The sequence below is a fragment of the Vipera ursinii genome, assembly GCF_947247035.1.
Source record: "Vipera ursinii genome assembly, chromosome: 1".
NCBI lineage: Eukaryota > Metazoa > Chordata > Lepidosauria > Squamata > Viperidae > Vipera > Vipera ursinii.
The window spans coordinates 213,602,804-213,626,016 of NC_139512.1; positions in this window are offsets into that span (position 1 = coordinate 213,602,804).

Consider the following 23,213-nt stretch of genomic DNA (forward strand, 5'->3'; position numbering starts at 1 on the left):
GGACTTCAACACCCAGAATTCCCCAGCCAATCTTCTTGGTTGGGGAATTCTGGGAGTTGGAAGTCCACACATCTTCCAGTTGCCATGTTTGAGAAACAATAGTTTAGAGCAGCTTACAGAATAACTAAGTAATGACTAAATGGTAAGAGAACACCTGTCTGATCTTGACGAACGCAAATCACCGGGACCTGATGGGTTACACCCCAGAGTTCTGAACGAGCTGGCAGATGTCATCTCAGAAGCCCTGTACCCAGTGCTTTTTTTGTAAAAGAAAAAGGTGCCGGAACTCACACATGTCATACAACCCGCCTTGCCTACCCTACAAGGTTCCATCCAAAAAAGGTGCCGGAACTCCGTTCTGAGCGTTCTATGAGAAAAAAAGCCCTGGCTCTAGCTAGTATTTACAGGGCCCCAAAAGCCACCCCTTTTATAGCAAGCTTAATCGTCCAGGAAACAGTCTCTCCATAATGATTGGCTCTGCTGAGAAGGCTGCTTAATTCATAAGCATGGACACCATCTGCCTCCACATTGATGAATGGGTCAGGACCTCGAGAACCGATCGGATTTGGAGGCCAAGAAACCAAAAGCACAGGCTGTGTTCCACAGTATATGTTCTACCCCAATGACACCGAGATGTGATGGATTTCGTAGTGCTTCCGGTCAGATGTCCCAAGGAAGAATTTAGCAATAATGGATTTGTCTCTGACAGGTGTCAGCCCTTTGATAAATACTCAGCCAAGAAAAAGGGGGAAGCTTCCAATTCTTTAAGGTTAGCTCTTCCAGCTGTTGGGACTCATCCGCCTGCTGGAAGCCTGTGTGGGTACTCACAGGGACAGGAAGAAAAGCTCTCTGTCAGCTCTCTTGCTCTTAGAATAGAAATGGCACACCCAGCGCACGAAAAGGGTGGACAGCACACATTCAAGTAATCTCTTGGCTCCTGCCCAAGGCCATCAGCTGCTAGCTGGCAAAGCAGATATGCTCTTCACCTGTTTTTGCAGCTGTCAGCATGTGACTGGAAGCGAGAGCTAACTGGCTTCAGCTTCTGGCATCCCCTGATTAACGTTTGACACGATTCAGTCTTTGTCTAAGCCAGGGTTCGGCAACCTCGGCTCTTTTATGACTCGTGGACTTCAACTCCCAGAATTCCTGAGCCAGCTATGCTGGCTCAGGAATTCTGGGAGTTGAAGTCCACGAGTCATAAAAGAGCCGAGGTTGCCGACCCCTGGTCTAAGCCATTCATAACTTATCCATGGTGACCCAGATACTTGACTTTGGGCAATGCCAAGAAGGTGAATAGGCGGTCCTTCCTTTCTTTACAAGGGAGGCTTGTTTCCCTTGGCCTGGACAGAGATAGATTGTCTACCAAAGGGAAGGGAGCTCTTCCTATAGAAGTGTCTGTTTTCCAACAATAATCAAGGTTTTTAAACAATGATAAAATCTCATCACCCTTGCTCATTGCGGGGTCTGCCCACATATGAAGGTTTGTGTAAGGAAAAATCTCATCCTAGAAGTTCCAAGAAATATATTTAGTCTCCTTTATTTGCTAATCAGACAGGTGTTAGCCTATAGAAGATACGTGTTTAGGACCGATGGGAGATGGCTACTGCATATATAATAGTGACATCCTTAGTTCACATTTCATTTCCACTACAAGCTTGCTAGTAGGGCTTGGCCAAGCCAGGATTCACTCAATTCTGTGCCCTCTTTGTAATATTGTTATAGTATGTAAAACTGTTAGGGCCCATTGGCTTTAATTCCTGCTTTGAATCACCTGTGTTGGGTAGATGGGTCTGGGAACTGATCTACAAGGTCCTGTTGGATGCTTCAAGACAGTCAAAACTGCTTTCTCCCATGTACCTGGGATGGACAGAGCTTGGGGATCCTCTCTATGGATGAAGGGAAACTTGTTCAAGTTTAGAACTTTCTCTACACTTTAAGCGGGCTGGAAAAGTACCATCTGCCTTCCATTTTCAAAGGTTTCGATTGGTTAATTTCTCTGGTGAGAATCATAAGAACGAACTGATAAAAAATACAAGGCGTTACATTGTATACTAACGTATTTAAAAATGAACTTTTTTCCCCAAATGCATACGAAACATGCCTTTTTTTCTTGTTAATGACCAGAGTGAGGAGGACACAATGCAGCCAAAGTAAGGTAACTTTCAGTTCCACTGGTTTCACTAATAGCAATAGCACTTAAGTCTTAATATACTGCCCCATAATGTTTTACAGCACTCTCTGATTGGTTTACAATGTCAGCATGTTGTCCCCCAAATTCTGGGTGCTCATTTTGCCGACCTCGGAAGGATGGAAGGCTGAGTCAACTTTGAGCCCATCAGGATCGAATGCCAGGATGTAGGCAGAATTTGCCTGCAATACTGCATTCTAACCACTGCACCATCAGGGTTCCAAGAGACAAGTTTGAAATTCAACTTCCCTGCTGAAACCAATCCATAAATTTTAAATTGTTCCACAAAACTTTGTGAATGGTGTGAATATTATTGTTATATGGCACAAGAACCACCACCAGAACAAAAACATGTCAGCATCTCCTCTATCAGTGATCCATTCTTGAGTCTAACTTTGATGGATCACTGGCATAAAATATGGAAGATAAGTAAGATGCCCTTGACTTAAATCCTGTCCTCTTAAATTTCACAACTATATTAATTTATTTCCTTCTCTTTTTTAGCCAAGTAAAACAGGCACTAGAGCAGCTCTGCATACATTTCCAGACACGATGACTAATTGCATTTACTTGCTGAAATTTACCTCCCACCTTTACACAGAAAATATTTTGCTATGTTCTTAACAATTGAACAATGTGTGGAATATTAAAAAGACCCATAAGGGGAAAGGCAGATGAGAAAGGAGCACTATTTGAGGAGAAGCACATTGGTTTAATATTTTTTCGGCCTCTACTAAGGGAAGAAGTCATTTTGGCTACTATGAGAAGGCATTTCTCTGATGCCCACTTACCACACACCACACAAGTGCCCACCATAACTATGAGCAAAGTAAACTTTGGAGTCAGAGAAAGAGGGAGTGTGTCATGGTTAACAAAGTAGGTCAACAGGACCCATCCCAGTGAAGAAGAGAAGCTTTAAGTTGTTAGAAGAGCATTTCTCAGCTGTACAAACACCCAGAACCTCTCCCTGTTTTGAAAGAGGAAAGCAACCTGACGCTATCTTACCCAGAAGGTGCAGAGTTTAATTTTCATTATTCATATATTGGAAGCTATTAATTATGGCCATAGCTCTTGAGCAAAGATCTTGATGATTTGGTTTGATGCTGGTGAGTTAAAAGCAGAGGGAATACATATTCCATCTTGATCAAGCATGTCATTTAGCTACTCAACTTGGACTCCAGCCATAGTTTAAGTGTTAACACTCCTCACCTAAAAACACTTTAGGCAATTATTTATGAGCTCCAGTTGTCAATGGCTTCCTTTAAGAATGAGCTGAATGAAAATACCTCCTGTGGTGTTCTAGCCCCTATACCATGCTGGTCAGCACACCCAATAGCTTTCTCCCAACAGCAGGAATCATGTTTTCATTTCTGTCAAATGGAGGGAACGAATATAATAACAGAATAACAAAGTTGGAAAGGACCTTGAAGGTCTTCTAGTCCAACCCCCTGCTGAAGCAGGAAACCCTACAACATTTCAGAAAAATGGTTGTCCAATTCCTTCTTAAAAATCTCCAGTGTTGGAGCACCCAGAATTTGCATGCCTCCTTGAAACTGGGCACTGATTTATTTATTTATTTATTTATTTATTTATTTATTTATTTATTTATTTGAATTATATACCACCCTTCTCCCCAAGGACTCAGGGCGGTGAACAGTGACATAAATATCAAAATACACAAATACAGAAATTGAAAACAAATTAAACCCTAATGCCCAAATGTAGAAGATAAGTTACATTAAAACAATAATTAAAACAAAACCCGTCAGACCAGACCGGATTGCTCAAACAGATAGGTTTTTAGGTCGCGTCGGAAGGAGCGAAGGTTGGGAGCCATCCGGAGCTCAACCGGTAAATGGTTCCATAGGTCAGGCGTGCCCACAGAGAACGCCCTCCCCCTGGGAGCCACCAGACGGCATTCTCCGAATGGCAGCACCCTTAGGAGGCCCTCTCTGTGGGAGCGCACTGGGCGGAGGGAAGTTGACGCCGGCAGCAGGTGATTCCTAAGGTACTCCGGACCCATGCCATGTAGGGCTTTGAAAACCATTATCAGCACCTTGAATCTCACCCGGAGGACAACTGGGAGCCAATGCAGCTCACGGAGTAGAGGTGTAACATGGGAGTATCGGGAGACTCCCAACACAACTCTCGCATTAGTCCAACAAAGTGAATCTTAAGGACTTTCACTAGAGAAAAACTCTTCAGTGACTAGGCCTGGGGATCTAGGCCAGGGGTAGGAAACCTTGGCTCTTTTATGACTCGTGGACTTCAACTCCCAGAATTCCTGAGCCAGCATGGCTCAGGAATTCTGGGAGTTGAAGTCCACGAGCCATAAAAGAGCCAAGGTTGCCTACCCCTGGTCTAGGCCAAGCTTGCTGCCTTTCTCACTTCCCTGCTGTATCATAGCATGTTGCATGCAAAAAGCTGGGGTTCAGCTACTTATCTCAAGGGTACAGACTGGAAGCAGGATAAGTGCTGAGGCAAAGTTGGAGTCAAAGGATCGTTAGACCAAAAGGTTTTATGCATTGTTATCTAGTAACAGTTTAGCTAGGAATAAGTTCCAGTGAACTCAGATGAGATTGCCGCTGAATAACTGCGAAGGACTACTAGAAGATTCAGGAACATTGCAAATAGGTATCAAAATCTTATATTTCTCCATGCCAGAGCCTCAGAGAGGGGCTTATGACACACAGTGAATCAACTGTCTCAGCAGCTGAGAAACTAACAGGATTGCTTAACATGAACAGTTACCAGAAACAACTGCTGTCAGAAATTCTGATGTTGAAATTTGGAAGAGAATAGGAACAAGTAATTGTGAGCTCATCCACATCGCCTGGTTGCTGTGGTGTGAAAATGCCCCTCTAAACACAAACATTTTCTCACAATGAAGCTTCCATCTCATTGCCAGAGTACTGCTGATGAAGGCTGAAATTTGACTAAAGTATTCTAGCATAAAGCTATTGTTTTCCATCCCCTGCTAGGAGAAGACTTCCTATGTGGATGTTCTAGGTCTCATGGGAGAAGACCCCCTCAGAGGTCAGCACTCTACTAGTCTCCAGTTGGCCCACTGCTAGATTGACTCACCTCCTGTCCCATCACTGGGGTCTGCACTTCCGTGGCTATTTTCACTGTAGCTGCCAGAGAGGCTAGACCAGGGGTAGGCAACCTTGGCTCTTTTATGACTCGTGGACTTCAACTCCCAGAATTCCTGAGCCGGCATGGCTCAGCTTGGAAACCTCTTCCTTTCCCCTCAGCATGGCTGGCTCAGGAATTCTGGGAGTTGAAGTCCACAAGTCATGAGGCGGGCCATAGTTCCCCCATGCTGGCTTAGGAATTCTGGGAGTTGAAGTCCACGAGTCATAAAAGAGCCAAGGTTGCCTACCCCTGGGCTAGACCCTAGAACTGTCTGTTTATGTCAGCCCTTCAAAGTAGACCAGACTAGGAAAGCAAAATCATGCAGGCCATCACTGCTTTCATTGTAAGTTTATAATTTTTTAAAAATGCAAGTCTGAATGTGCTTCCCCACCTCCCTTCCTTTATCTTTGTGAGGGAGGGTCTTATCTGAGGTGTTTGCTCAGGTTACACTTCCCGCACTGCACTGGGTTTCTCTTATCTGACCATTGGGAGCAGTTCTTTTTCATATCCTTCAAGGTCATTCCTTTTCCCCTTACAGTTTCTCCTAATGTTTTGTTGTTCAGCCATGGGGATATTGAACTTACGGAAGTCCACTCACAGGTTTAACAGGTTGAAATTCCCACCAAAAAGAAAGAAAGCACAACTTCACCCAGCATCCTTTTCCCCCCCACTGGCAGATGAGAAGAAGAAGCAAGATGAGCACCAATTCTGGATATGGGCACACAAAAGTATTTATAAGAATGCATATGTGTGAGTTTGTATGAGAGAGAGAGAAGGAGAGAGAGAGAGAGAGAGAGAGAGAGAGAGAGAGAGAATCAAAGGAAAAACTATGGTAGAGAAGATTTCTGAAATATTCTTCCTATCCCTATATCAACAAAGAGCCTTGGTGGAGCAGTGGGCTAATGCCTCCTTAAGTAACACCAGCTGCCTGCAATTAGTGCAGGTTCGCATCCCACCAGGCTCAAGGTTGACTCAGCCTTCCATCCTTCCGAGGTAGGTAAAATGAGGACCCAGATTGTTGGGGGCAATAAGCTGACTTTGTAATAATGCCGCTTGGGGTGTGTGTGAAAGCCCTAATAAGCAGGCATATACATAGAATGAAGGCTACTGCTAAGTTTGTAAGCCGCCCTGAGTCTTCGGAGAAGGGCGGGATATAAATGGAATTAAAATAAATAAATATATCCAATAAGCATGAGACAGAGCTTCTAGCCACTGCATTCCTATCAATTGCCTTCCCATCAATATAAAGGAGAAACAATCTGGGTGTATTTATTCTGAAGTGAATCCAGTGGTATTCAATACAAGCATTTCCTTCACCTTAAGAACAGGAATGGGAAATGGGGAGGGGGAATGTCCTATGGAAAGCATTTTATAATATACCAGTTTTATAAGCAAGAAGGCTTTTTCCAACTGGGAAAGAAGAAGAGCTATATGGTTCAGAGATGCAGCAATCCACTTCCTGTTCACAAGAAGAAGAGGTACTCACTGTCTCTGCAGATGGATGGAGGAATGCCTGAAGAAGAGAGTCTCACCTTTCTGGATCTGTGAAACTCATGCCATTTAGGGAAGTGATCATTCATATTTGCAGAAGGAAAGAGTGGAAAGCAACCATCTAGTTCAGGGGTCTTCAACTTGGCCCTTTTATGACTTGTGGACTTCAACTCCCAGAATTCCTCAGCCAGCATGCCTGGCTGAGGAATTCTGGGAGTTGAAGTCCACAAGTCATAAAAGGGCCAAATATGAAGACCCCTGATCTAGTTCCTCAACAACTAGGACAAACACTGGAATATTCACAATGGGGGAAGCTTTTCGGAGGTTCCCACATGGGAATCCCCGTCTCCTACCTCAGCATTTCTCTTCTTCCAGGGGCTGGAAATCATTATATTATGTGTTATATATTATATGTTTCAAAAAAGTGCTATCACTACTGCAGGTTAGTCTATTGGCAAAGTTAAAATTAAGCAAACAATAAAAATGCCATCTCGAGATAAAATGATGACAAAACGACAGAGGAAGTAATTGGTGGTTGGTTTTGCTGCTGGTATATGTTGTGAGGTAGAAAGGGAAAAGCTGTCAAGAAGCTACTAATAGCTATCTTGAATTCAACTGGCAACAACACTATCCAACTTGGAGCACTGGTGGATCTGCGCCAGGGCTTCCTACATCAACATACTTTCCTCTTGAGTCAAAGACATGAGGCAGGTCTATGGCCACCAACGTGAGGAAATGTTCTGTAACTTGCAGAGGAAAGAAAAACAGATATAAAGCAACACAAGTGGTGAGACAAAGGAGAAAATCAAGGTGACAGGATGGGGAAGAGTTAGTTTGGCTTAATGGATAAGACGCCAGGCTAGAAATCAAGAGATTGTGCGTTCTTAGGCATGAAAGCTAGCCGGTGACTTTGGGACAGTCAATCTCTCTCTGCCCAACACATCTCACAGGACCGTTGTTGTGGAGAAAATGGGAGAAGAAAGTAGTATCTTGTATGTCTACACCTTGAGTTATTTACAGGTAAAACTCGAAAAATTAGAATATCGTACAAAAGTTCATTTATTTCTGTAATACAACTTAAAAGTGGAAACTAATATATGAGATAGACTCATTACATGCAAAGCAAGATAGTTCAAGCCGTGATTTGTCATAATTGTGATGATTATGGTGTACAGCTCATGAAAACCCCAAATCCACAATCTCACAAAATTAGAATATTATATGCAATCAATAAAACAAGGAGTGTACATAGAACAATATCGGACCTCTGAAAAGTATAAGCATGCATATGTACTCAGTACTTGGTTTGGGCCCCTTTTGCAGCAATTACTGCCTCAATGCGGCATGGCATGGAAGCTATCAGCCTGTGGCACTGCTGAGGTGTTATGGAAGACCAGGATACTTCAATAGCGGCCTTCAGCTCTTCTGCATTGTTCGGTCTCATGTCTCATCTTTCTCTTGGCAATGCCTCATAATTCTCTATGGGGTTCAGGTCAGGCGAGTTTGCTGGCCTATCAAGCACAGTAATCCCACGGTCATTGAACCAGGTTTTGGTGCTTTTGGCAGTGTGGGCAGGTGCCAAGTCCTGCTGGAAAATGAAGTCAGCATCCCCATAAAGCTCGTCTGCGGAAGGAAGCATGAAGTGCTCCAAAATCTCCTGGTAGATGGCTGCGTTGACCCTGGACTTAAGCACAGTGGACCAACACCAGCAGATGACATGGCTCCCCAAATCAACACAGACTGTGGAAACTTCACACTGGACTTCAAGCATCTTGCAGTGTGTGCCTCTCCATTCTTCCTCCAGACTCTGGGTCCTTGGTTTCCAAATGAGATGCAAAAGTTGCTCTCATCAGAAAAGAGAACTTTGGACCACTGAGCAACAGACCAGGTCTGTTTTTCTTTAGCCTAGGTAAGACGCTTCTGATGTTTGTTGTTCAGGAGTGGCTTGACAAGAGGAATATGACATTTGAAGCCCCTGTCCAGCATCCACCTGTGTGTGGTGGCTCTTGATGCACTGACTCCAGCCTCAGTCCACTCCTTGTGAAAGTCCCCAACACTTTTGAATCGCCTTTTCCTGACAATCCTCTCCAGGCTGCGGTCATCCCTGCTGCTTGTGCACCTTTTTCTTCCACACTTTTTCCTTCCACATAACTTTCTATTAATGTGCTTTGATACAGCACTTTGGGAACATCCAACTTCTTTTGCAATTACCTTTTGAGGCTTTCCCTCCTTATGGAGGGTGTCAATGATGGTTTTCTGCACAACTGTCAGGTCAGCAGTCTTCCCCATGATTGTGATTCGTACTGAACCAGACTGAGAGACCACTTAAAGGCTCAGGAACCCTTTGCAGGTGTTATGGCTTAATTAGCTGATTAGAGTGGGACACTTTGAGCCTAGAATATTGCACCTTTTCACAATATTCTAATTTTCTGAGATTGTGGTTTTGGGGTTTCCATGAGCTGTACGCCATAATCATCAAAATTATGACAAATCACGGCTTGAACTATCTTGCTTTGCATGTAATGAGTCTATCTCATATATTAGTTTCCCCTTTTAAGTTGCATTACTGAAATAAATGAACTTTTGCACGATATTCTAATTTTTCGAGTTTCACCTGTATAAATATAATAAAGATGGGATAAAAATCAGATAGACAGAGACAGAATAAGTTCTACATTTAGGCAGGAAAAATCAAATGCACAGGTATAGTATAGGTGGTACCTTGCTCAATAGTAGTAACTCTGAGAGGGATCTCAGAGTCCTAGTAGACAATCACTTCAATATGAGCCAGCAGTGTGCTGCAGCTGCCAAAAAAGCCAACATAGTGCTAGGCTGCATTAACAGAAGGATAGAATCAAGATCAAGTGAAGTACTAATACCACTTTACAATGCCTTGGTAAGGCCACACCTGGAATACTGCATCCAGTTTTGGTCACCACAATATAAAAAAGATGTTGAGACTCTAGAAAGGGTACAGAGAAGAGCAACAAAGATGATTAGGGGGCTGGAGGCTAAAACATATAGGGAACGGTTGCTGGAATTGGGTATGTGTAGTTTAATGAAGAGAAGGGTGAGGGGTGACATGATAGCAGTGTTCCAATATCTGAGGGGCTGCCACAATGGAAAGGGAGTCAAGCTATTCTCCAAAGCACCTGAAAGCAGGACAAGAAGCAATGGATGGAAACTAGTCAAGGAGAGAAGCAACCTAGAACTAAGGAGAAACTTCCTGACAGTGAGAACAATTAACCAGTGGAACAACCTGCCTCCAGAAGTGATGAATGCTCCAACACTGGAAGTTTTTAAGAGGAGACTGGACAGCCATTTGTCTGAAATGGCATAGGGTTTCCTGCCTGAGCAGGGGGTTGGACTAGATGACCTCCAAGGTCCCTTCCAACTTACTTATTATTATTATTAAGGAAGGGTTATAAAGGAGTTGCCTGTGTGAGCTCAAAAATCCAGCAGGAGAATGGAGATGCAGGAGAGATCCATGAGTAAGGCAGACTGGGAGAAAAGTAGGAGCCAAGCAGGCAGAGTAAAATGGGAAGCTATCAAATGTACCAATTTTGATGGATCAGATCTGAGATTTTGGTGGTCACATACATGAGGCCCATGGGTTCCAGATTCGATCTTTCTGTTTTGAAACAACATGTTGAGGCAAGTGGGTGCACTAGAGAACCTCACATGGAAGGAAGGAAGGAAGGAAGGAAGGAAGGAAGGAAGGAAGGAAGGAAGGAAGGAAGGAAGGAAGGAAGGAAGGCTCTGCTCTTATTCTCAATGTCCCTTCTTCTGAGGGAGGCATTGTCTACGATAATCATCTTGCCCACAGTCCTCTGCTCTCTGTCTCTCTTTTTAAAGCCCAACTTTGCCTGGGAAACGTTAAATATGAATCAAGCTGGTGCAGGAGATGGATGTTTCTCATGCTGTGGCCAAAACATGCACACATTCTGGATTTAGCATACCAGGGGGCGAGGGGAAAAAACTCTTGAGAATTTGCTTTGAAGTAGAGAAGCCAGAGCCCGGAAGGGGGAAAGGTGATGTCTTGCTCCCCCCCCTCCCCAGCCTCTTTGGCCTCTCTCTGCTGCCTTTCCAGGGTTAATATTGATCTTGAAATGATTTGTGAATAATGTTGTGACTTAATTCAAGGCATACCCATCAAGGTCAGCAAAGGGCCTGGCTGAGTTATTTATTGGTGCTTTTCCCGTCACAGTGTTATGCCTCTGATTGTTTGGATACAGGTGCAAATGGCTTCCTTTCTGAATATTCTGAAGTGGGGGAAGATGGCTTTTTTGTAAATTATTTACTGCAATGGCAAGTAGTAGAAAAAGCAGCTGCCTGCTGTAATTGGATTTTCAGAAAAAGTAATATTTAGTAAAATGTCAAACTTTTAAAACACAGACACATACCAACAACCTGATAAGGCTGTTTTCTGTCATCCTGTAGTACAGGGGTCTCCAACCTTGGCAACTTTACGACTTGTGGACTTCAACTCCCAGAATTCCTCAGCCAGCCATGCCAGCCACAAGTCTTAAAGTTGCCAAGGTTGGAGACCCCTGCCATGGTACATGTTCGGTACAGGTAGTCGTCACCTAACAACTGACCTGTTTAGTGAAAGTTACAACAATGCTGAGAAAGTAATTTTATGCTTGGCCCTTGCATTTAAGACTAATGCAGCATTCTCAGTCACGTGATTGAAATTCAGGTGCTATAGGGATGCTATGATGGTTGTAACTATTGTAAATAGCCACCAGTTGTAAATAACCACCATCACAGCATCCCTAAAGTCACAGGATTGAATTTTGAGTGTTTGGCAATAATGAGTGTTTATGATCTTTGCAATGTCCCATGGTCACAGGATCACCATTTGCCCACATCACAATTGGCTTCTGACAAGCAGAATCAATGAGAAAGCTGGTAGTAAAATTGCAAATCGTGGTCATGCGATATCTCACTTAATGACCATAGGGATTTGCTTAATGATGGTGGTGGAAGTGTGATCATAAGTCCATCTGGGTCATGTGGTAGCTTGCACAACAACTGTATCCTTTAATGAAACTGGTTGGTTCCAACTGTAGTCATTAAGTCTAAATCAAGGAAACACTCAGTCCACTAAAGAGAGAAGACGGCAAGGAAGAAGCAGGGAGCAGAGAGAAAGCAGAGCTACTTAACTCATTCTTTGCATAGGTCTTCATGCAAAAAGAAATTATAGCCCAACCTACCAAAAACACAACTGAAAAAGACAGACTAGAAATAAAAGTTAAAATAAACAAAAAAAATGGTAACAGAACACTTGTCAGATCTTGGTGAACACAAATCACCGGGAACCTGACAGATTACATCCCAGAGTTCTGAAGGAGCTGGCAGATGTCATCTCAGAAGCACTGTACCATATCTTTCAAAAATCCTGGAACTGTGAACATCTAGAAACAAATAAAGTAATAACTAGAAGCCAGCATCACACCAGATCATACCAAACCAATCTTATTTCATTCTTTGACCAAGTGACTAAATTAGTAGACCAGCGAAATGCTGTGGACATAGTATATTTATACTTCAGCAAGGCGTTCAACAAAGTAGACCACAACCTACTTCTTGGAAAGCTAGAAAAAAGTGGGATAGATAGCATCACCATGAGATGGATTTGTAACTGGCTGACAAACCATACTCAATGAGTAGTTCTTAATGGTACTATGTCTACATGGAAGTAAGTAAGTAGTGGGGTACCCCAAGACTCTATCTTAGGTCCAGTACTCATCAGTACCTTCATAAATGACTTAGATGAGGGAATAGAAGGGAAACGTATCAAATTTGCAGATGATACTAAGCTGGCAGGAATAGCGAACACCCCTAGATGATAGGCTCAAGATCCAGATGGATCTTGACAGATTTGAACACTGGGCCCTATCTAACAAAATGAAATTCAATGTAGAGAAAAGTAAAGTCTTACACTTAGGGAAGAAAAACCAAAAGTACACATATAGATTGAGTGAAACCAGGCTTAATAGCAGTAACTGTAAGACGGATCTTGGAGTCTTAGGGGACAATCAATTAAATATGAGCCAATAGTGTGTGGCAGCAGCCAAAAAAGCCAATGAAATCCTAAGTTGCATTAACTGAGGGATTCAGTCAAGATCACTTGAGGTACTAATTCCACTCTATAAGGCCTTAGTAAGACCGCACGTACTGTAGAATACTGCAACCAGTTTTGGTCTCCACGCTATAGGAAAGATGTTGAGACTCTGGAAAAAGTGCAGAGAAGAGCAACAAAGATGATTAGGGGACTGGAGGCTAAAACATATAAAGAATGGTTACAGGAACTGGACATGTCTAGTGAAGAGAAAGACCTGGGGAGACATGATGTTCTAATATTTGAGGGGCTGTCACAGAGAGGAGGGGATCAACCTATTTTCCAAAGCACCTAAAGGCCAGACAAGGAATAATGGATGGAAACTGATCAAGGAGAGATTCAACCTAGAAATAAGGAGAAATTTTCTGACAGTGAGAACAATCAACCAATGGAACTGTTTGCCTTCAGATGTTGTGGGAATTTCATCACTGGAAGCTTTCAAGAAGAGACTGGATTATCATCCATCAGAAATGGTGTAGGGTCTCCTGCTTCGTCGGGGGATTGGACTAGATGACCTACAAGGTCCCTTCCAACTCTGTTATTCTAAGTGAGAACTACTTATAATGTGTATATGTACTAATAAAGGAGAACATTTGTAGCTCAGGATTGACATAAGGGGTACTTGGTGGTCTCTAAGCTGGGTTGTTTGCTTGCAGATGTTTCATTATTCAAACTAGGTAACATCTCAATGCTAGTACTGGTTGCACTTATGATGTTACCTAGTTTGGATAATGAAACATCTGCAAGAAAACAACCCAGCTCAAAGAGCACCAAAGACTCCTATGCCTTTGAATCAACCTTGGAAGACCCAGTTTTGGCAGTCTAGACACAATTATGTCCTGGCAGCATTTGCCTTTTTCTTAGGACTAAGAAAAAGAGTCACTGGTTGAAAGTTGCTCAATTGGCTTGGGCCTAAGAAGGGATAAAACTCAGGTCTCCCTGCTCTTCATCCAGGACCTTAAGTATAAAACCAAACTAGGAGGTAATATGTGGGTGTGGGTATGGGTATCATTTCTGATATGATGCATATAAACTCCACCTTATAAAGTCATTTATTTTTTAAATGATTGCCTGATTGTCAGTCTAGTCTTGCTTATCTAGCTGTATGCAATGGGATACGGCTCCAGATAGCAACACATATCAAAAGATAAAACACATCCATAGTTCCGTCGGACACAGACGGTCAACTTGAAGAAGATACGGAGCAAGAAATACATCTCCACAGAAGTGCTCCTTTGATAGTTCTGAGGACCCCATTTTATCTAAGTTTAGATTTACCTCGGCCAAATGGATTAATCTCTCCTACTCACGGGAACATGTTATCTGAATCCAATCTTCTAAGACAGAGATGGGCAGCAATTTTACTCTTTCCCATCCAACAGAATGTTGAAAATAAACCATGTAAGGGGACTCAGATAGTTCACCTGCTCATCAGCAGGCAACTTTCTGAAAACTGAACAGAGTTAGGCCAAATGTGCTCTAGTGGGAAAAGTTGATAAAAGAAAGATCGAGTTCGAAAGTGGGCCAGATCCAGCTAGGGACTGAAAAGAATCCAGAAAAATTCCCACAAGTATCCCGATGAGAAAAACTTTGGGGTAGTGGTTCAGAATGTTGCTGTTTGCTTCCTTCTAAGCCACCTTCCTCCTGGTCACATGACCAAAGTGGAATTGCTATTAAGAATAGCAAAGGAGTTCAGAAGCCTCTCTCTGTAGAGCAGGGGTGTCAAACTCGCAACGTCATGTGACGTGTTGCAACGTATCGCGACTTTTTTTTCCATTGCTGGCAATGGGGTTGGTGCGGTTTTGGCGTGAAGCCCCTGCTGTAGACTTTCATTAAGAACCACATTCTCCCTGGAGTAACGTGTTGGAAGCTGTATGCCAATGATGAGCAGAGTTGAACAACAGGTGAGTGCAAGTTACCACTCTTTCTGAGATCATCTCTCACACCTTTATTATCAAAAATTCTGAACTGATCATCTGCAGAAAAGCAATGAGGTTGAACTGCAGGTTGCCCCTGCTCCTTTTGATTTAAATTATGGTTTGGGTTAGCCATTTCTAATGAATCATTCCATATGTGCCGGGACTAGAATTCCCAACCAATGTAGGCAAAACAATTGTAGTGCATCAAGTTAGAACAACTGAACAGCCTCAAATTCTGTACTTTCCATATTTGAAATATTAAAATATCAGTGTTTACTCACACTGCAGAAATAATGTAGATTCATTACACCAAAGAGAAGACTGCTGAATGTTAACTTGAACTATATTATTTGAAAACATTTCAAATACAGTTTATTTTTCAACAAGTGAATGTGTTTATGGCATGTTTCATTATCTTCAGTCAGTTTTGCTATTTTATCTCTATTCTAAATTAAGTGACAGACCAGCAGGGTTTTTTCCCCAGCCAGCTGCAATGCATATCACAATTGTAATAAGCAAATTCACCATAACTTTCAAATCACTACTGTTAATCAGAACAGTACAATAATACTATTCTGGGATTTTGCAGCTGACTTTGCAGTAATTGAATTAAACCTCTAGCAATGGTCCGCACAAGTAACCTTAATGTTCAGGAATCCTTATATGTATTATGAGATATTATGAAGGGATGGTGATGATGATGATGATCATCATCATCATTTGCAACCAAAGTTTTTACATAAGTATTTTAGCCTTGTAGAATGTAAAGATAAAGAAAAGAATATTGTCTCTGCTGGTGAAGTGAAAATATCCATGTAAAAATATGGCCATAGGTTGGGGTGGTAATTATTATCATCACCATCCCTTCATAACATCTTCCCAAGATTCTGAGTATTTCACACCGGTGTACACACAGACACACTTTTGCATATTCAGTGGGCTCCCTAGATTTTTTTGAGGTCCTAATTAGTTCTAAAAATCATGTGAATTCTAGTTGAGGATCAGAACACAGAGAACCTTAGCAGAAAAATGCACCATATGGTACTATAGTGCATGATTATGTACCAAAATAAAATACTGGGTCCCTGCAATGACCATAACTAGGGATGTCAAACTAATGAAAATCCAATTCAATTTACTTCCCACTTTGTCAAAACCAATTTCCTCTCCAGGAGATTTCCCTCTTTCTCTTTAATATAAACATGTAACAATAAGATGTTTTAAAAAAACTACTCTTAATAAAAAAATGTATTTACACGATTTAAAAATGCTGTTTGGTTATTTTGAGGCGACCATGACTTTTCGTTTTTGTTTTACAAACATCGGAAATGCAAGCTGGCTGGGGAATTCTGGGAGTTGAAGTCCACTCCTCTTGTTTACATAAAGCAGTGGCTAAACTGGTAGCATCGTTCCCAGTAGCATCAGGTCTTCCCTGGATTGCTAAAATCGCTTGGTGACCCTAGACCAGCCCTCCCCCACCCAACTCCCCTCTGCCTCTCCCTCCTTGCTCGGTGTAACCTACTTGACAAGCTTCTTGTACGGATGACATGGAACGAGTCCAGAGCTGCGGGGTGTGGCAGGAGGAGGAGGAGGAGGAGGAGGCATGTATGGTCACAAAAGAGCAGGTAGTGGATTTAGTCTTGCTGTATATAAGAGAGCCGAGAGGAGCATTTGGGCTCTTACACGGCCTCTGCGCTTGGTTGAGCAGCTTCTTCTTTTCTGCATCCCTTTGTGCTGCCGGCCTGCCGATCCCCAGGCCCACAATGCCCCCCCCCCCTTTTACTACTAGCCAGAATGGCTGCTCGGTGGCTGCTGCAAGGAGGGGCGGAGGCGGGCGCGCCATCTGTTATGGGAAACGTAACTGGCTGGCACCGAGGGCTGAACGCCGCCAACTGCACCCCCACCCAGACAAAGGAAAGCGCCCAAAGCAACGGCGTTTGCAAAGAAGGATGCCCCGGCCCCAGCCTGAGCCGCAGCCCCGCCGTTAGTCTTGCTCTCCAGCCAAATTCATCTGCATTGCAGATCCTCTCCATTTTCCTGCTGTGACAGCAGCCGGCGAGATGCTGATGAAGGGGATTCTCGGCAGCCTCGGAGGGAGAGGAAAGGATAAACCAAGGAGAAGAAGGCTTGGGCCAAGGCAAGAGTTTGAAAAGAGCGGGATTAAGGGAAGCAGACCCTGCGAGAGGCGAAAAGAATGGGCACCACCGTGTGCCTGAAGATAAACTGTACGAGGCTTTCTATGAAGACATTAGGAAGTTGTGTTAGTTTCTGCTAATCCATCACCTGTCAAGGGGTGGTGGTGGGTGGGGGGGGGGGAAGGTTGTTTCAACAGGCTTCCAGATTAAAGAAAGCAGCATTGTCTATTGTCTTGATTACTGGTCATTCTGGAGCTGTTCCCACTTCAGAGCCTTGAAGTTAATCCCAGTTTGGTAGGGGGGCTTTCAAGGAAAACATTCCTTTTAACTGCTGCAATTTTGTAACTTGAAAGAGAGGGAGTGGGGGGGGGAGCATGGGCTAGGGAGGGGGGGTGAGGAGAGAGAAATCATTTTGAGGGGGGGGCGGGTTGGCTCTCCCGCTGAGCTATCTTCCTGATCATACTGCTTGGTGTCGAGGCCAGCAGGCCTAATCTTTTCTCCATCAGTGGCAGGGCAGCGGGGGGCCACTTTCTACTTGGTCCCCCTCTCACACTAAGGAATCCCCAGTGGGATTGTTGCAATTATGGACTGTGAAAAATCTTCACACCACTTCCTGAGCAGTCAACCTGGGGTGAGCGGCCGCTCTAAAGTGCCAAAGATCTGCCACAAAAAGCCCAGAACTGAGACAGCTTAGAAACGTAAGCCTGTTTAGCTCTTTGACCCACAGTTTTCCCCCTTTTTAACCTTTATTATTTTAACCCAGGTTTTTTTTTCCAAACCAGGAAATGACGTGCAGCATCCTTGGCCCAAGGGAACAATGTGCTCCACACTAGAACCTCTACGCTTGCAGTAGCCATTTATTTTATTTTGTTTTATCGTAAAAATGACCCTTGGCCTACTACTGTACCTGCTGTTTTATGACAACATTGCAGGATGAAACTGGTTTGCTTGGGAGTAAGTCATGTATTAAGGTCAATGCAACATATTTCTCTGAGTAGCTAAATTCATTACCTGCTGTTTCATTCACGATCATTGGTCAATGTGGAAATAGGAAAGAAAATGATTGACAAATTCTTGGCTTCAACTGGAAACATCTTGATCTTAAACCCAATCCACAAAGTTCCATGCTTCTGTATTCATCTTCGAAGTTCTCCCAGTTTAGCAACAAACTGAAGTTCTAAGATATTCAAGCACAGGCCTTCATGCCCTGATATCTTCCATATTTGTTGCAAGTACAATTTCTAGGTGGCCTCTCCAGCATGTAAGTCATATCTGGAGGGTATTGGGTAGATTCACAGAATTAGGGTTTGTGGTTAGGAACAGACAGCTAATTGGGTTAGGGGGAGAGATGGGGATACAGGGGAAAAATTGGGAGAGGAAACAAAAAGCTATTAAGAGTCAAAAACCATGTGTGTTGTTGCAACAGTTCATCTTATAAATGGCAACTCAGTGATTTTAAACCATTCAAGGAGATTCCTTCATATGAATGCACTAGAAATTATACTATGAAATTGCTCTAATTTTACATTGCCTATATTGCCTGTTGCATTGTATTGTTATGTAAATGTATTAGTTGATAAATATTTCCTATAAGCGTAATGGTTATAACACTGCCTGACACACCGAACTTCTTTTGTTCAAAACTCAGTAGGCTTTTTTAACTACTATTTTTCTTTCCCTGAACTGCCAACTTTTCTTGCTGGGCTGCTTTATTTTTCCCTTAAAACATAAGTTCACCGTCTACTATGAAAATGACAAAATGGTACACTAGTAAACCTATATATAAGAAAAACAAAATAACCCACCAAAAATAGGCAGCTTGGAAGAAAAACAACAATATTTCTGCTGGGAATGTTCTACAGCAGGGGTGTCAAACTCAATTTCATTGAGGGCCGCATCAGCATTGCAGTTGCCCTCAGGGGGCCGGCTGGGTGTGGCCAGGGTGGGCGTGGCCTACTGGGTGGGCATGGCTAGAGTGCGTATGGCCTACTGGGTGGGCGTGGCCAGCTCTACATCGTACGCATCAAGGGTGCCTATGGGGGCCTGGGCAGGAGTGGGACAGATCTGAGGGTCTCTGGCAGAAGGAGGGTCTCTGGGCCAGGGCCAAGGCAGCGGGGGCCGTTCCCTCACTGTTTCCAGGATGGCTTTGCGGGCCGCATGAAACCACTTGGCGGGCCGGATCTGGCCCCCGGGCCTTGTGTTTAACATGTCTTTTCTACAGATTAGACAAGCGCTATAATCATTATGCTAGTGAAAAAGACCTGATATAATGGGGTCTGCAGCAGACTTCATTCAACAAAAGGAAAAAGCAGCAACACAGACATTTTCAATTTGTTCCTGTGTCTGAATATATGTGCATTTTTGGTATTTTAACTTTGCATATATATGCTTAAATTGTATATTGTGTGTATATTTAAATATATGTGCAGTAAGACCCAACCATGGGAAGGAAATCAATTGGCTATTACACTTTCCCGCAACACAAAGTTAGGAGGGCATCACAGCAAGGAAATTATCCAGCAGGAGGGCCTGATATCCTGCAGTCTGGATGGAATATTTTTGTAAGTGCTATTAAAATGTCTCAGTCTGGATAAGATTTTCTTAAATCAGCTTAGAATCAAGCCTAGCAGAGGAGCAGCTTAAGAATACATGCAACTGTGTCTTGATGGACGAACTACAACTCTACAGAAACACGTTTGTTAAACAAACAAACAAAAAGTACCAACCCATCCTCATTATACTAGCTTTTCCGGTCACTAACATTTTTGCCTAGCAACCTGTTGTATTTTTAGAGCAAAATGCTCGTGACAGTAATATCCTGTTGTCTCTTAGGAAAAATGGATCTTTTTTTTCTCTTTCCTCTCTGATTATCCATTTCCTCCATGTATTGATTACATATTGAGACAGGATGCAAGTGCATCTGTCAGGTAGCTTGATGTGGGCAGCATTTGCAAATCAGCAAAGGGTCCTTGGGGATCCTTTGGATGGGTGGCAAAGCATCTGTTCACAGGGCAAGGAAATTCACACTTTCTCCGTGGAATTGAGAGGAAGCAGATTTCTCTGGCCAAAACTAATGTTCAGAAATATTTTGCACGTAATAACAGGTTGCTACCCAATATATATATGTGTGTGTGTAAATTTTAGATTGCTAACAAAGAATTAAAGGGAGACTGATATGCATTTCAAACTTATTTGTTTTCATCAGTCAGCCATACCCTTCTGAGATTCGAACCTGGGCTGATTGCACATTAGGCAGTTGTTTTAACCTCTAGGCCGCAAGCTCTATCACACTTTCATCTGACTGATGAAAACAAATAAGTTTGAAATACATATCAGTCTCCCTTTAATTCTTTGTTAGCAATCTAAAATTTACACAAATATGAGCTGTCACTGGTGTGACTACTGTCTGTCGATGGCCTTCGGTTAGACTGAACCAGGAAATAAAGATTTCTCCCATGTTTGGGGCCTAGCAAAGTAATCTAAATAGTTAACAAGCATTTACATATATATATACAGAATGTGAATATGATGGCAATCATTTGCTGTTTTGGGTCAGACTTTATATTGGTCAGAATTTTGTGTTTGCAACAAGGAACGCTCTTATGAGGAAGGAGCAGCCTGGTCTTTGCATAGGTCAGGGGTGTCAGACTGCCAGCCTGCAGGCCAGATGCATCATAGCGAAACCACGCCCGCCCCCGTTGCCGGCAATGGCAAAAAAAAGTCGCGATATGTCATGACACGTCACGTGACGTGGCGAGTTTGACACCCCTGGCATAGGTTACGGGCCTTTGCTGTGACTGTTTGCCAAGGGAACCTAACATTCGTTAACAATGTTTATAAGTAATAGATGTGCTTTTTTAAAAAAAATTAGGGATATGCTATTTATATGTACACATTCCCTTAAAAAATCAGAGGAAGAGGCAGTTTGAAAGCTCTAAGGAACACACCCTTCTCAAAAATTTCCCCCCTGGGGGTCACTATGTTGATGTATGCAATTTTCATGTAAATTTCATTTAAAAATGCAGAAATAAGAGAGTAAGTGAACCATTTTGGAATTATCGTTTATTAGGAACTCTGGACTTAGTGGGCATTACACACTTAGTGTGTAATGAAAATACTGTTTTATTTCAATAGAAAGGACCTGCTCCAACAGATGTAAAACCCTGGTTTGAAAACAAGTGCTCCTTCACTGCCTTCTTTGGTTTACTGGCAATGAAAGGATAATTATAAAGATTTTAGATTTCCTGAAATGAGTTTTTGATTTGGGCCAAATTCAAAGAACCTGATCTTCGAAGTGGTCACAGTTGAATCAGATTGCCGTCCAAATCAGCAGAGGTGAACCAAATCAAATCTACTCTCTTTTCACACTAGGTTATTTTTATTTATTTCTATCCCTTCTGTACCATTTTATTAGCCTGTTTAAAGAACTGCCTTACGTTTCTTTACAATCATATTCTCTCTAGCTTTGTAAGAGGAGGTGGGAGCTGTGGGTAACACATTAACCAAATGATCCTGCCTTTTTTCAAGTGTGGGTTCTGCCTCAGGATTGATCTATACATGTTATTAAATCCATAGTAAACAGGTGACCCTGTTCCTTTCATATTTAATAGAAGTACAGGTAGTCCACATTTACTTATTGCCTCATATAGCGACCATTGCCGGTTAACAGTGATGAAAAAGTAACTTTGCAACCAGTCGTCCCATTCACCGTCTTCGCGGGTCTGTGAAGTAAAGAAAAGCTGAAGTAAGATTGTGAGCATAGTCATGGTTTCATTCAGTAACCACTTCCCTTAATTAATTGCTGGTCACTAAATGAGGATAAATTGTATACAGAATCGTAGATTTGGCTGGAATGATTGCATATTCATGTATGGGGTTTTTAATATTTTCTCCCCACCTGCTTTCTGATCCTACCCTCCAAACATATCCATGGGTGGGTCTTTTTCTTTTATTAATCTGGGTGGGACTCTGGGAGGAAAGACTAAAAAAATGAAACAGATGAGAAGGAGAGTTAAGTCTCTCCAGCCAGAACACTTTGATTCAAATCCCAATTGGAAGCATCTTAACAGAAGCTTGGCCAGAAGACGTACTTGGGACTATCAGCCTCAGTGAACAGGCTGCTGCTAGGAAGAGTAAGTCTATCCGAACCCTGACTTATATTCAGGGCTTTTTTTGTCATAGAACGCCCAGAACGGAATTCCGGCACCTTTTTTGGATGGAACCTTGCAAGGTAGGCAAGGCGGGTTGTATGATGTGTGTGAGTTCCGGCACCTTTTTTTTTTTTACACAAAAAAAGCACTGCTGTTATATTTATTGTGCACAAATACAGAGATGTTTAAAGGTGTTCAGGTAAACACTGTGGAGGTAAAAAGACCGTCAAAAATATTTGCAATAGGCCAGACCGTCCCTTTCATCGTTCAGCCCGAGTCATTGGGTCAGAAGAGAGATGAAAATCACTGCCGGTGGCTTTTTAAGAACAATAAGCTCAGATAATGTTTTATGACCTCAGTATGCAAAATCTAGCTGGATCTTAACCTGAGGTGTCATGGGGAACTCTCTTCATGTCAACTAAATGGGCTGTTTGGGGATTTCCGCTGAAAGCCTTGACTAAAGCAATTTCAGGAATGCTGGAAAGGTCAATTGTGCGGATCCTAGTCTGACTTTTCTCCTGAAGAGGAGAGGGCTGCTTCTATCCCTGTGTTAACAGTCAAACATTTGTTAGTGAGGGATAGAGAAGGATCAAGACAGGCCATCTTTTTTTCAGCTGTCATTGCCTGATTTTACAGCACTCATTTTTCTAAAGGAAAAAGGAAAAAGGGAGGGGATGAAAAAAATAAGGGTGGAACACTCTCGTACTACTTCTGTACTCTTTTGGAATGCACTGTTTGGATCTGTAAACATATGAGATGTACAACGTGACCCTCTGCCCTCCTTTAACTGCTATGGTGCAAGGGGAGATTTTTTCCCCCAAAAGACCTCCAGTGGGCCGTACTGTAGTCTAATTTCAATTCCTATCTCTTTAAAAGCAATCCTTTTGCTAGTGAAATATTGGGGCTGTGAAATTTGATTTCATTTAATTTCACTTTCTGCCTAAATCCCACACACTTTTTGGAGTGCAGGTCCTAAGCATGCCAACTCCGATTTTGCCAACAAAAAAGTTACAAATCTTCATCCATCTTGAAGAATATGTAAAGGATCACACTAGGCAGAGGGACAATGTC